We start from the raw sequence: 13,868 nt of genomic DNA, 5'->3' as shown, positions 1-13,868 counted from the left end.
TCCCATCATACTACCTTTCATAGACTATAATTTTTCTTTTGATGTAAGCGTAGTTATCTTGCTATGAACCAAGAGGATTTATACACACAATTAATCCCAATCACTAGACAAAATATATATATTATGGTAAGCACAAAACTACAATTCCAAAGAGCAATTCGTAGCCTATTTGGTCAGCCAAGATTGAATGCCATTAACTCATCCATTAACCCTTTCATATTACCCATGATACGATATGACCATAGCCTTGATGTTTTCATCTTCGTATTGTTTTGACATTCTCTTTTGCGTTCTTTCTTTGTGTGTGTGTGAGTGCAAGAGAGAAAGAGTGAGTCTTCTTTGATTGCACTTCATTCCAAACCCTAGTCTTCATGGCATCTATGGTTTAACTCCTTCATATAGTTTTTGTTGAGTTCTCTCACAAACTCTCACAGCCATAAGCCCGGTGCTTTCCTGGCAAGACCGCAATTTCTCGACATATTTTTGGTGAACCCAACGCGAATCTGCTAGGGTGAGAGTTTGTGGGTAACCATGGGTGATCATGTTGAGCAAGAGGGTATGCATTTTGACCCAGCAACAATGCAAATGTTTCAAGCATTTGCAATGTTCATGCAACAACAACATGCTACTGAAAGAAGGGAGATTTCAGCAACGAAGGCCATACAAGCGGTCGTCAACAGAATGGATCAGTTCAATGGCAAAGATGTAACCAAGTACTTACGCGAGTATGTGAAGGAGATGGAGCTGCATCGCGTGTCAGAAGGTGAGATGATTCAAAGCTTTGAGCTAGTTGTTGCTCCAGAAATTAGGGAGCATGTTAGGGCAATTAAAGATGGGCATGGGAGAAATTGGGAAGAACTCAAAGTAGCTTTAAAGGAGGAATATTTCATGGAGGACTCTGAGAGAGTGACCAAAAGGACATTCTTAGAATGGGTAGTCAAGCCAAAGCAAGGACTATCAATAACAGAGCTACTTAGGGAATTTGAGTGGCGCTATGCACAACTCACTAGGACAGAAAGGGCCACACTAGATGCAGAGAAGACAGATCTTTTCTTACAAGCTGCAGGTAAAGAGTTTCAAGAAAATTTGGAGCTTCTTCTTGAAGATAAAGATGCTGAGCAAGGACTAAAGACCGACTGGAATGAGGTTGAAGGTGCTGTCTCACTGCTTGCCAAACGACAAAGAAGTAGCGACAAGATGGTAGTAAACACTACAAGTCCTTCCACCTCAACTTCTGACAAAATGGTAAAGCCTACTTTTATTGCTCCTAAGTTTGATGAGTCCATGCTAGATGAGCTTGTGAAGGGAATGCGTGACTTGAAGGTGAAGTTTGCAAAGCTTGAAGAAAAAGGCCAACCATCAGGGCCACTTCCTAGGCAAAGACAACAGCCCAAAGAAGGGTTTGTTAATAGATGTATTTGGTGTGATAGTACAAACCATGTAAGAAGGGATTGTGATGATTTTAGTGATGCTTTGTCAAAAGATGTTGTCTTTTTTTAGGATGGTAAAATCCACTTAAGAGAGACAGGTCTACCCTTGAGAACTAACTTTGGGAAGGGGGGAATGCAAACCTTAGTTGAAGATATGGCAACCAAGCATGCCACCTCTTCAGTTGAGGCAGCTACTTATGGAGTAAAAATTGAACATTTTTGTGATGAAGAAGTGAGTGACCATCATGGTCAAATTTGGCCAAATGTCATGCAATTAGCTAAAAAGGGAAAGCTTACAAAAGAGATTCTACATGAAGCAGGTGATTGCATACGTCTAGAAACAGGATGGAATGATCCAGTGGACTCATTGTCAGTGCATGCCTACATTACAAAATGCCAACAAAATGAGGCAATTGTAGAAAGCACAGACGTGAGAATGCTGATGAAGGACCATCAAAAAGAGCTTCTAGAAGTGGGGGAAGAAGCGACTCAATGCCTTCTCAAACACCCTCAACACAAGGAGCATCTCCACCTGAAGTCCTCATGGAGGAGTCTACAACAGGAAAGAAGAAAGAGCCAACAAAAGGTAAAACAAAAGGCCCAACTTATAAACTACAATTTGATATTGAGGTTGCTACAGATTTAAAGAAAGTATTGGAGGAAAGGATCTTGAATAGCAAGATTGAGTTTACTCTGGGAGAAGTTCTTGGCATTGCAAAGCGTGAATTCCATGAGGAGATCATTGACATCATCAAGAGAAAGAGGCAAACCCTTGCTGAAGTTTCTCGTCCATAGGTTGAAGGGGAAACCTCAAAGACACAAGGGATGCAACTGCAAAATAAGGAGAATGATGGAGCTGTGGTAGGATGCTACCAATCTAGTGGGAGAGTGAAGCAAGTGTATTTCTCAAATGATGATGAAGAAGTTGAAGATATTCCTAGGAGTTACTATTCACGAAGTCATTGGGCAAGGGCTACTACAGAAACTTTGGTCAAGGTAGGTGATCTTGAAGAGCCATTTGTTGCCTTGATTGACCATGGTTCAGAAATAAACATAATGTCAAAGAGTCTCTACAACAAGTGCAAATGGCCGATGGACACAGATCATGGCTGGATGGTAAAAGTGGCAAACAATTCATCCGGTGAATTGTATGCAGCATGTCCAGGTGTGAAGGTAACAATAGGTGATGTAAAGATTGACCAAAACTTCTTTGTACAGGATACATCTTCATATCATCTCATCCTTGGACAACCCTAAATTGTGGGAGTTCGAATGGAAACAAAGGTAATGGACGATGGTTCAGCATATGCTAGGATACGTAGCAAAGATGGTAAACGTGCTGTCCAATTCCTCACAGTTTGTGTAAACCATGAAAGAAATCGTGACAACCTCAGAGAACATCCTCTACCAAAGGTGAGCAAAGAGTTTCATGATCATAGAGAAATGATGGGTTTTGGCCATGTACCATTGTAAAGCGGGATTGCAGTGGTACAGAAAGAAAAAGGGTCTCGCCTGATCCAAAAATAGGTGAAGCATTTTCAACGAGCTCCTTGGTAACAAAGAGTGGATCAGTATGTTTTACAAAACTTGAAGATTTGAAGAGATATGAGAGGCAATATGTGCATAATGTACAAATAGGCATGAAAAAGAGTGGGTTGCTAAAGCCTACTGAAAATGTTTTGGGTTTGTGTGAACAAGTTTCTTTTGTAGATACTATGGGTGAGCTTGATGCTATAATGAGGTCTAGTTTGCATCTTGAAAATGAAGTTGTGGAAGTTTGCTCTATGGAAATGTATCAAGTAATAGAAGCCTTTAAAGAAAGACAAACAGTAGGCCCAGAAGTCCATGTTGAAACTAAATACAAGAGTGTAGCAAAGAAGGTGAAACCAGTAGCTTCACCCTTACCACCCAACAACAGGGAAAATATTGAACAGGCTTCTTTACAACCAAGTTTGCGGAATCCTAAAAAGATCGGGCATACCTTCACAAAGGAGTCCTTTCAAGAGTTGCAGATTGGTTGCGAGGAGTTTCTAACAGAGGAGGAGACAAAGTGCTTCAAAGAAATGCTTTCAAAGCATGGTAAGGCTTTTGCATTTGAGTCACATGAGATAGGATGTGTTGATCCTTATATTGTAGCTCCTATGGTAATTTTCACAATACCTCATGTGCCTTGGAATCTGCGACCTATTCCGGTTCCAAAGGCTCATTTGCCAAAGTTAGTAGAGCTACTGAATGAGAAAATCAAAATGGGAATCTTGGAGCCTTCTTGTGCTCCATACTCAAACAGGTGGTTCACAGTTCCAAAGAAGAATGGTTCTCTACGCTTCATCCAAGATATGCAACCAGTGAACAAGGTGACAATTAGAAATGTAGGTACAGGTCCAATTGTGGATGAATTTGCAGAGGCATTTGCAGGGAGGGCAATCTACTCAATGGGGGATCTCTACTCAGGGTATGATCAATTTCAGCTTGCAATCGAAAGCAGAGACTTGACAACCATGAGGACACCTTTGGGTTTGGTAAGGATGTGTACCTTGCCACAGGGAGCAACCAACTCGGTTGCACATATGATGAATGGGATGAATAAGGTCTTACGTGACTTTATTCCTCAAATCACAATGCCTTTCATTGATGATTTGCCTATCAAAGGATGTGAAGAAAGTGACAAAGATGAAGCTTTGGATCTCAAGGGATGTCGCAGGTTTGTGGTAAATCACATAAATGATTGTGATAAAATTTTGTCTAGGTTGGAAGAAGTGAATCTTACATTGTTAGGGAAAAAGTCTATGTTTGGTGTCAAAGAAGTGCTCATTGTGGGGCACATGTGCGGGCCATATGGTAGGAAACCTTGTCCATCAAAGGTAGATGCCATCCAAAGAATGAAAGAAACATGCACTAGCATCACTGAGGTTAGAAGGTTTCTGGGAGCATGTGTCTTCTATGTTATTTGGATTCCACATTATGCACATGTAGCTGATCCTCTTTATCAGCTGCTTAGAAAGAATCAAAAGTTTAAATGGACAGAAGCACATGTAAAATCCATGAAAAAGCTAAAGGAGTTACTCCAGTCAGCAACGACTTTGAGAAAGGTAGACTATGAGTGTGTTGAGCCAGCAGAGGAAGTGTTGAGCCAGTAGAGGATCACACCCACATTTTTGCTCACACCCATCATTTTGTAACCATTGATTGTAATAAATGTCTTTCCGACATTAATTTTGATTTGAGCCATTCATTAAGTAACGGGACTCAATTGAGTTTCCAGCTTATAATCCCGAAGTAATTTCACCGGTTGATGTAAATAATTAGAGATGTTCTCACCTCCAAGGCTGAGGTATATAAGCCAAAGTTTTGTAACCTAAAGGAGATTCAATTATTAATCAAAGTGAGTTTTTGAGCGCCGTGACTGTGTCTGAGAGAGAGAGAGAGAGTCTTATCTTCTTGCTACGCGAGCTACGGGGCCGCCATTGGAGAAGCGACACCGCCATTGTGTTAGCAACGGTGAGAGCTACGCACAAATACCAAGAGTGCGCGCTATCGGCTTCTACGTGTGGTAAGTTCCTACGAGCTTCGATGTGAGTTTTCTTCCAACTTGTGTGTCGGAATAGAGCGTGCAGCATATCTATAGAACCACAACGAGTAGAGCTACACATTAGTACCATCGGGGTCAAGTTTCGGTCACCTGTATTTTTCGGCCTGTCTTCATACGCGTTTGCCGCACGGAGTGGTTATAGGTTGATTTTGCAGTTCAAGTCTTTAGGGTGTTGTTCTTACCTAGTGTATAGACTTCCCCTTGAGTTTGAGATCGATTCAATGATTCTAGATCCTGTTTCGTATAGCATTCGTTCGTAGTACGCATTTCAGTCACTTGCGTATTTTAGAACTTAGATTTGATTTCCTTAGTAGTGATTGTCATTAGAAGGTCAAGTAGGTGATTTGACACCCACCTAGTTGTTTCCATGCGCTTGCGGGTCAAGCTCCGTCCTCGTCTGACAAATTCTGTTGTTGGTTGAGTTCTCGCTATTTAGCTTCCGCTAGCGGCGTAACCGCCTTAACATTTGGCGCCGCTGCCGGGGACGAGAGCCCTAAGTAGGTGACCTTAGACTAATCCTACGAGGTGAGTCGTATAAACTACTTTGTATACTTTAGTTAGAAAAGATCTAGGAGTGGTGGACTCCGAAGGTCTCGAGAGATACTAGGAAGTGGGGTATTCCTGGGTCTTCCGTGTTGACAGTATTTTTAGTTTAGCTTAGATTAGATTGTTTTTGATGGTGTTTAAGTGGTTGTTGACATAAAAAGCATTTGCTACTCCTTGTGTGGTAGTAAATCTCTTTATATTTTCAATTGCAAAAAATCCATTTTATGATTAGAAGTAGCTTAGGTAGGGCCTGATTTGATCCTGATCTAGAGCTATCAATTGGTGTTCTATTTGCTTGATGTGTTTGATTGCATGTTAGATCACTGAAAAAGTCGCTTTGGTAGTGAAATATGCAATAAACAAAGTTCAGAAAAATTTTCTGTGTAACTGATTGTTGCTGAGCACTTAAAAGAGCTATTGGAAGAGTTCCGTGCTGAAAAACTGGAAATCTGCAACTTTAGACATCATACGCGTATGATGTCTTAGGACCTAAACAGAGACTAAAATTGAAAATTTGACATTGCCAGAGTGTTTAGAAGGGGGGTTTTACCCTAAGATCAACTTAAAACAAGAGCATTAACACTCAAAGAAACCCAAAAAGACAAGTCGGAGTCCAAGAAACGCAAAGAATATGAAATTTTGGATTCAAATCTTGTTTTTACATTCAAACCTGACAAAAACACTTGAAACTCAATTATAAACATTGGAGAAGGCTTAAAACAAAAAATAGTCAAAATCTGGGACAAAAGACATCATACGCGTATAATGTCTTTTGGCACTTCCACTGCTTATTTTTGAAATCTGACCTGACAAGATTGTTACAAACACTGTAGGAAGCATAAATATCAAGTTTGGACCAAAATTGATGAAAAAAACATCATACGCGTATAATGTCTTTTTCAGCATAACTGCGACAAAATTCTCACTTGATGAAACAGAAGTTGTCCAACTGACAAGATTAAACAATTGACCAAGTATCAGTCAGTTTGGATCAATTCTGACCACAAAAACTTGGGGAAAACAAATTGCCGAGACGGAAAAGTTACAGTCCTTTAGGGGAATTGATGAATTTGAGATCGGGCAGGAATCTCCGGAATAATCAACCAAAACAAGGGGAACCAGCAAGTGTCATATCAACCGAGGGAAGTGTAAACCAAAGTTGGGTGCAGCCATTAGAGCCGATCTTTGAAGGAAGTGTCTCTGATACTTCTTCGGAGAGATCTTACGAGATTTTCACCGAATACTTGGAACACTTGAACCTGAACAACAGAGAAAATATGGCAGCAGGATCATCAAACCCTTCCGCCACCATGAAGCTATTGTTCGTAAAATACCAGTACGACAATGAGCAAGGTACCAAGATCTACAAAGATGGAATGGACCGCTATTGTGTAAAGATAGAAGAGAGACCTAGTGAGTTCAAGGACTTAGTGCCTGTGAGCTATAGCGGAGATAGATATCTAGATGACGAGGGTACCATGTACTTGGTAGTCCTAAACCCTAACATTGTGGACAAGTGGGGATTGATGGGCACCAAAGCCAAAATAGATGAAGAACTCGAGGAGAAAGCACCAATAATGAACTTCCCTAATGCGAGGTTAAGAAGAGAGAATGAAACTACAAGGATCAACACTGATAACATCTATGTGGGGCTATACAAATATAATAATGGGGAGCAAGATCTCTATTATAGATGTGAAGAACCCTACACCGGAGAGTTGACAGACAAAAAAAGACTCTATGTCTTTACCTACACAGAGGGATCGGAAGTGAAAATTGCCGCTTACGATAAGTATGGCAGGCAATACTCAACAATGGGCAAGAAAGAATTAGAAGGATATACATACTTTGGGGGACCACTACATCAGTATTATGTTACTTCTAGCTCACATAGACCAGCACCAACAACTGGAGTGCAAAACTCAATGACAACAAGAGGACAAAGAACTCAGGTTGCTGACTCTTTCAGTCAACCTTGGGACTCGAAGCTCGGACCAATGGGATCATTACATTCCAGAGAGTCAATGGAGACGAATCGAGGTAGTGCAGTTCCAATCCCCACCTATACCACTCCAGGTCCAAGGTTTGAAGCGGAACCATCACATTTACCTCCCAGTAGTAGATTCAGGGCAGAGGAACCGACAAGGGTAACCCATGAAGTCCATGATGCTAGAGAAAGCTTTAGCCGAGACACAGGAGCAATGAGATTGGTAGCAGATCATAGACGTATGAGACCATCTCAAGTAGCCAAGTGTATGCCAAAGAAGTATGGTGGTTCAGGAGATCCGTATGCACATGTGTCACTCTTTAAGCAAGTCTTAAGAGCTGAGCAAATAATAGATTTCCATACACAATACGAGGGATTTGGTCTTACTCTAGAAGGTACTGCATTGACATGGTTTCAACCAATGAACATAGGGGGATTCCATGACATTGACCATTTGCTAAGAGAGTTTGCTGAGGAATTCTCAAAACGAGGGATTAAGCACAATACGGTCTCACAAATATATGCTTTTAAACAGAGAGAACACGAAAAAGTGAAGGAAGCTTCACTTCGCTTCAAACAATACATTGAGAGATGCCCAGTACGTGAACGACCACAAGATGACAGACTATCTGTTCTCTTTATTGAGGGACTAAGGAACGACACTCTCAAGAAGGACTTGCACTTGAAAGCTTGTACAAGTTTCGAGCAAGTAACGAGAGAGGCATTGTACTTAGTGGATAACTGTACGGTTTATGGAGAGGTGTCAGCGGATGCAGATTTTGCATCTAGTAGCTCCTTCTCCGTAGCGAGCGAGACTACCACTAAAAAGAATGTTCAAACAACAACCATGCCAAATGTAGAGAAAATGATAGAAGATGCTCTAAAAAGGATGGCACCATACCAAAAACCATTGCCAAAAACACTGAAATGGTGTGCTATTGAACAAAAATGGACAAATCATCCAACAGAGGAGTGTTATTACAACAAAGGGTATGTAAGGGAGCGCCAGTATACACCTCCTGCTCAATTAGCACCACCTCAGATACATCCAGTATCTCGATACCCAACGGGAAGTGTACCAGGACCTATGGGGATAGAAAGACCGCAACCGGTATTGGGACAACAACCACCTTTACCAGGAGCAAGACCAGTGGGAATTAGATATGCACCAACCTTAGAGAATCAGGAAGAACAAGCCTTAGTGCCTGTTCAAGCCTATTATGAAGAATCTGGTGCACACATGTCTCCAACTATGTATTACCCACCAGAAGAACCCAAACAACCAGAACCATGGGGCATGATTGGGAGTGTTGGAATACCAACAATTACAAGTGCTTCTGATGAAGAGAGATACAATTTGGACGCAAGAACATTGATGTTCATAGCTCATGGAGGGTTAACAGGACAAAGACCATCCTATCCACAAAGGACGAATCAAATGGGACCAAGACCAGCACTAGGTGAGGAAGAAGAGAAAAACACAGGTGAAGATCAAAGTGAACATGAAGCTCTGGAATCATCCAGTGAAGAAGAAGACAAGGAAGATGTACAAGAGGTCTAATCTTACAAAGAGACAATGTGGCACATACCGGAGGATGTGCATGTTTAGAGGGGGTGGATGTCGTGCTATGACACGTACATAGTGGGAACGCATGCTACAAGATCTATCTTGTATTTTTTTAGATACATAATTATATTTCCTATAGTGTACATATGCATATTTAAGTATAATAATAAGCCTTCTATCTCATCCTATTATTTTTCTCAAGGGTAACATATCCTTACTTTACCATCAGAAAATACTATGGGAAAAGCATCAATAGCTCCGCCTCTTTAACTTGGAGCAAAAAGCATTGATTCTTTATTTCTACTATTTCATTATCATTTCACACCCTAGCTAGGTCCTATATCTAGGGTAAATCCGAATATATATATTCTATGTATTTTTTATACTTTTCTTATATTTCTTTTTAAATAGCTACTAGGAGAGAATCAAATCCTAGTGGGACACTAGGTGGCATGATTTCAAAGATACACTTATTTTAATGCATTATTGCAAGCATGATTACAAAACTTTGTCAAGGAGCAATGTCATGCTTTCATATGGCATGAGGTGTCCTTTGGAATTAAATGAAAGTCAAGGCTAAGGAGACCACATGAAGACTTTTGCTGCCATAAATGGACTCTATTTTGATGAATTTTTTACACAAGGTTCCAATCCGAATTGGAAAATGATTTTAAAATGAAAATCGTAGCTAATGAGCTGAAGTTTCTGCCCATATTTTTACTTTTTTATTTGGAGCTACGGTTGAGGAGATATGATCAAAATACTGGACCCCAGTCTGCCCACATCATGCAGGGACAACTCATTTCCAAACTTTTCCAATTCCTGTTCACACTGGCTCCTGTCTTCTTGTGTAAACCCTTGGGGGTTCCCTTCACCTATAAAAGGGGACCTCTTCTTCCTTGGAAGGAACTCAAGCATTCAAGCCATTGATGAGAGGAATTCTTGAGGGAGTGAGTAGTAATGCCTAATTGTACTTAGCCCCATTAACATAAGCCCAAGCCTACACTTTCTCCTAGAGGAAAACTAGCCATTCTTGTACGCCATCCTTGGAGGATCAACTCTAATCAAAGAAGGTGTTGTACTTGGCGTATCAATCAACGTTGAATTCTCCCCTCTTCTTCTCTCTCCCATCAATAATGGTGCCGAAGGGTTTCAAGTAAGATGTGTTCTACATTGATGTTTTCTTGATTTCTTGTTGTTTTCATTTTCATCTCTAATCCAACATATATATATATGTATCTAATCTCATCTCCTTAACCAAACCTATCTCTCTCATTCTTAGTAATTCATCCTCTCTAGGTTCTCTTTGCTACAGGTACATCTCTCCCCGCAGTATCCTTATTGCTTACGGGCAAGAATAGGGCTTGGGAGGGAAACTTCTCATCTCTTCACTTCTCTCATATCTACATTTCTCACATACTATCCTAGATGAATAACCCACATGATGATCATTTCTATCGCTTTCACTCTGTACGATCTATTAGAATTAACGTATGGATTAGCCGTAAAATACACTTTCAACAACGTATAGTGTTTCTCTTCGGTCCTGAAAGGCTCAATGAAATACTTCTATCACCGGATCCCATCATACTACCTCTCATAGACTATAATTTTTCTTTTGATGTAAGCGTAGTTATCTTGCTATGAACCAAGAGGATTTATACACACAATTAATCCCAATCACTAGACAAAATATATATATTATGGTAAGCACAAAACTACAATTCCAAAGAACAATTCGTAGCCTATTTGGTCAGCCAAGATTGAATGCCATTAACTCATCCATTAACCCTTTCATATTACCCATGATACGATATGACCATAGCCTTGATGTTTTCATCTTCGTATTGTTTTGACATTCTCTTTTGCGTTCTTTCTTTGTGTGTGTGTGAGTGCAAGAGAGAAAGAGTGAGTCTTCTTTGATTGCACTTCTTTCCAAACCCTAGTCTTCATGGCATCTATGGTTTAACTCCTTCATATAGTTTTTGTTGAGTTCTCTCACAAACTCTCACAGCCATAAGCCCGGTGCTTTCCTGGCAAGACCGCAATTTCTCGACAACGTGCGTTCTGTTTTGGTTACCTTGTAGGCTAGAACAACCTTAGTTGTTGGTTTTAGTGCATTGTGCATTGAGTCCACACTTTGAGTCTTGTTGTAAATTGTGTTTGGTAGAAGGTTGTGGTAAGTTGGAACTAGAATCAGAAGTTTCGCTATTATCTACCCCGCTATCACTTCTTTTTACTTTGTGTTGTTTTATATTTTGTTATTTTGTTGTTTAGGTTAGTTGCAGGAGTACTAGTTAGGTTAACCTTATATTTTGGTGTTGCTTGGACGAGCCAAAGTTGCCATTGGATGCCATATTGCGACTTTTGATGGCAAAAGTGACTAAATGGTCAAGAAGTGTGCATAACTTGAGAACGGAGTGTGTGATTTGAGAAATTATTGCTTGTACACTTGCATACACTCTAGTAGAGTATATCTGAAAATTTTGGTTAATGTTTGAGTCATCAACTATGAGTTAAAGCAAATTCTACGGTAATTGGCCAAGTTGAGCTTAAAACTTTGGACAATCAATTTAAGTCATACAATGTATCATTGGGAAGCCCTAGAGGTAAGGAAACCACATGAAGTGACCATGTTGATTTGTTAAAATTTTGACTTAATTTTTAGAATTTTTGCAAATTTTTCATTTCAGTGTAGATTCTGGAAAGAAATTTGGACTAATTACTCAAAGAAGCCAAGAGGCAAAATGCTTGATTTTGTATAAACAGGTATCCAGTTTATTAAGAGCAAAGGTTGCACAAGGGGCTAACTGACCTCATAGGTAAGAGGTTGGGATTTTGCAAGAAAGAGTGTGTGTTTTTCATGTATTTAAGATCGGGGTAGGTATCTTTTAAGAGACGGTAGAGTAACAACAAACCAAGGGAGTCTAGTATCAACTGAGGAGAGTGTAAACCAAGCCAAAATGGATCCCTTAGCTCTAATCATAGAAGAGGACAATGATACTGACACCTCTTCCGACAAATCATATAACTGGATGGCTAACCAACAACTAGGAGGCTTCCAACAAAAAGGGATTATGGGGGGTAGCACCTCGCAGAAACCCTTGAATACACCATAATACTTGACAATCTTCCAAAAGGAAACAAACGCCCATGAAGCCCTAGTATATGCGGATGTTCAAGGATGTCAATGCATTTGTATTGAGGAACGGCCTGCTAGGGATTAGAAGTAAACCTAGTAAACGAAGATGGTGACAGATTCCATGATGAAGAGGGGAACCACTACCTCATTGTCAGAGACCCAAAAAACTACAATCAATATGGAGACAATGTAGCAAAAGGAAGATGGTTATGGAGACCCAAGAACTACCTCCTAAACTTAATCTTCATGGAGCCTTTTACATTCATGACAAGAGAGTGGCTACAATTCATAAAAATATTGGGATTAACAAACACAAGGATGCAAGAGTTATCTCCTACTACCTTTGCATGGAACCCCATGTGAATGAATTAAGCAAAGACAAAGTCTTGTACTTGTTTTCATATGACTTTGCAACAGAAACCCATATCATTTTTGTCGACAAGTATGGACGAGAATATGAGGCAATCCACCTAGGGAATGTAGGAAGAGTGATAATGCTAGAATTGTTAGCATAGGATTCTAAAGAGAAACAAATGCCCATACAAACCCCTATAAAATCCACAAATCCCTTCTCCTATGATTATGACACCACATCGCATATGAATAGACAACCATTGCCCAACCCTCAAGACCAACAAGCCACATCAATATCATTTCAAGTGTGGCTTGAACATTATGCAACACTAGAACCGAACCCATATAGTGGTGGTTATCAAGCCATGTCAGGGCTAGGAGAACAACCAACACCACCACTCCATCAGTAGTACCAAGATGAGAATAGAACAAGAACTTCAAATCCGACCAGGACATAAGCACCACATCAAGAACGAGAACAAGAAAAAGGGTCCGAGGAGAGGAACAACCACCTGCTAGACCAACCAGGAATTATGGACTAGAAGCACCCCTAGGGGAGGAATGCTTACCATATCCTAGACCAGAAAGAGCTCATAAAGGAGGATTGGGAGACCCCATGCTTAGATTGATGGATCATTGTAGGATCCATCTCAAGTCCAAAAATGTGTAAACAAGAAATATTTCGGGAACAGAGATCCCAAGGATCACATGGTAGCATTTGTGCATTTCATTAGAGCTGAGGAAGTCTTGGACTTTCCAACACAATTCGCAAGATTTGGACTAACCCTAGAAGAGGAATCCACCACATAGTTTGATTTCTTAGAATGTAGATATTTCCAGTCAATGGAGGAGGTGTTTGACGAATTTATCAACAAGGAATTCTCTCAAAGAGGGATAGCTCATAACACCATCTTGCAAATCCACAAAGTCAAGCAGAAAGAAGGAGAATCTGTACAAAAAGTAGCCTTATTTTGGCCGACTGCCAAGCCTCACCATTTCAATGCTAGCAAAGTGAAAACCACATACATAAAACCCAAGTCTAGGTGGTTTCTACCTAACTGGGTCTTAAATGTGTGTCAGACATCAAAAGCTACTTTCCTTACCCCAAGCTTATCGAGAAAAATTTGTGTAGCTACGGGATGAGCAGAGTATCCTTAACACTCTCATGTACTCAAATGTCATTTTTGACACTAAAAAATTGTGCATAAGATAAACAACCAATTTTAGGTCAGTCGATCTCGAGGTCCGAAGCA

The sequence above is a fragment of the Adiantum capillus-veneris genome, chromosome 8 (genome assembly GCF_014529385.1).
Source record: "Adiantum capillus-veneris isolate H3 chromosome 8, ASM1452938v2, whole genome shotgun sequence".
Taxonomy (NCBI): domain Eukaryota; kingdom Viridiplantae; phylum Streptophyta; class Polypodiopsida; order Polypodiales; family Pteridaceae; genus Adiantum; species Adiantum capillus-veneris.
Note: the sequence above shows the minus strand (reverse complement) of the source record.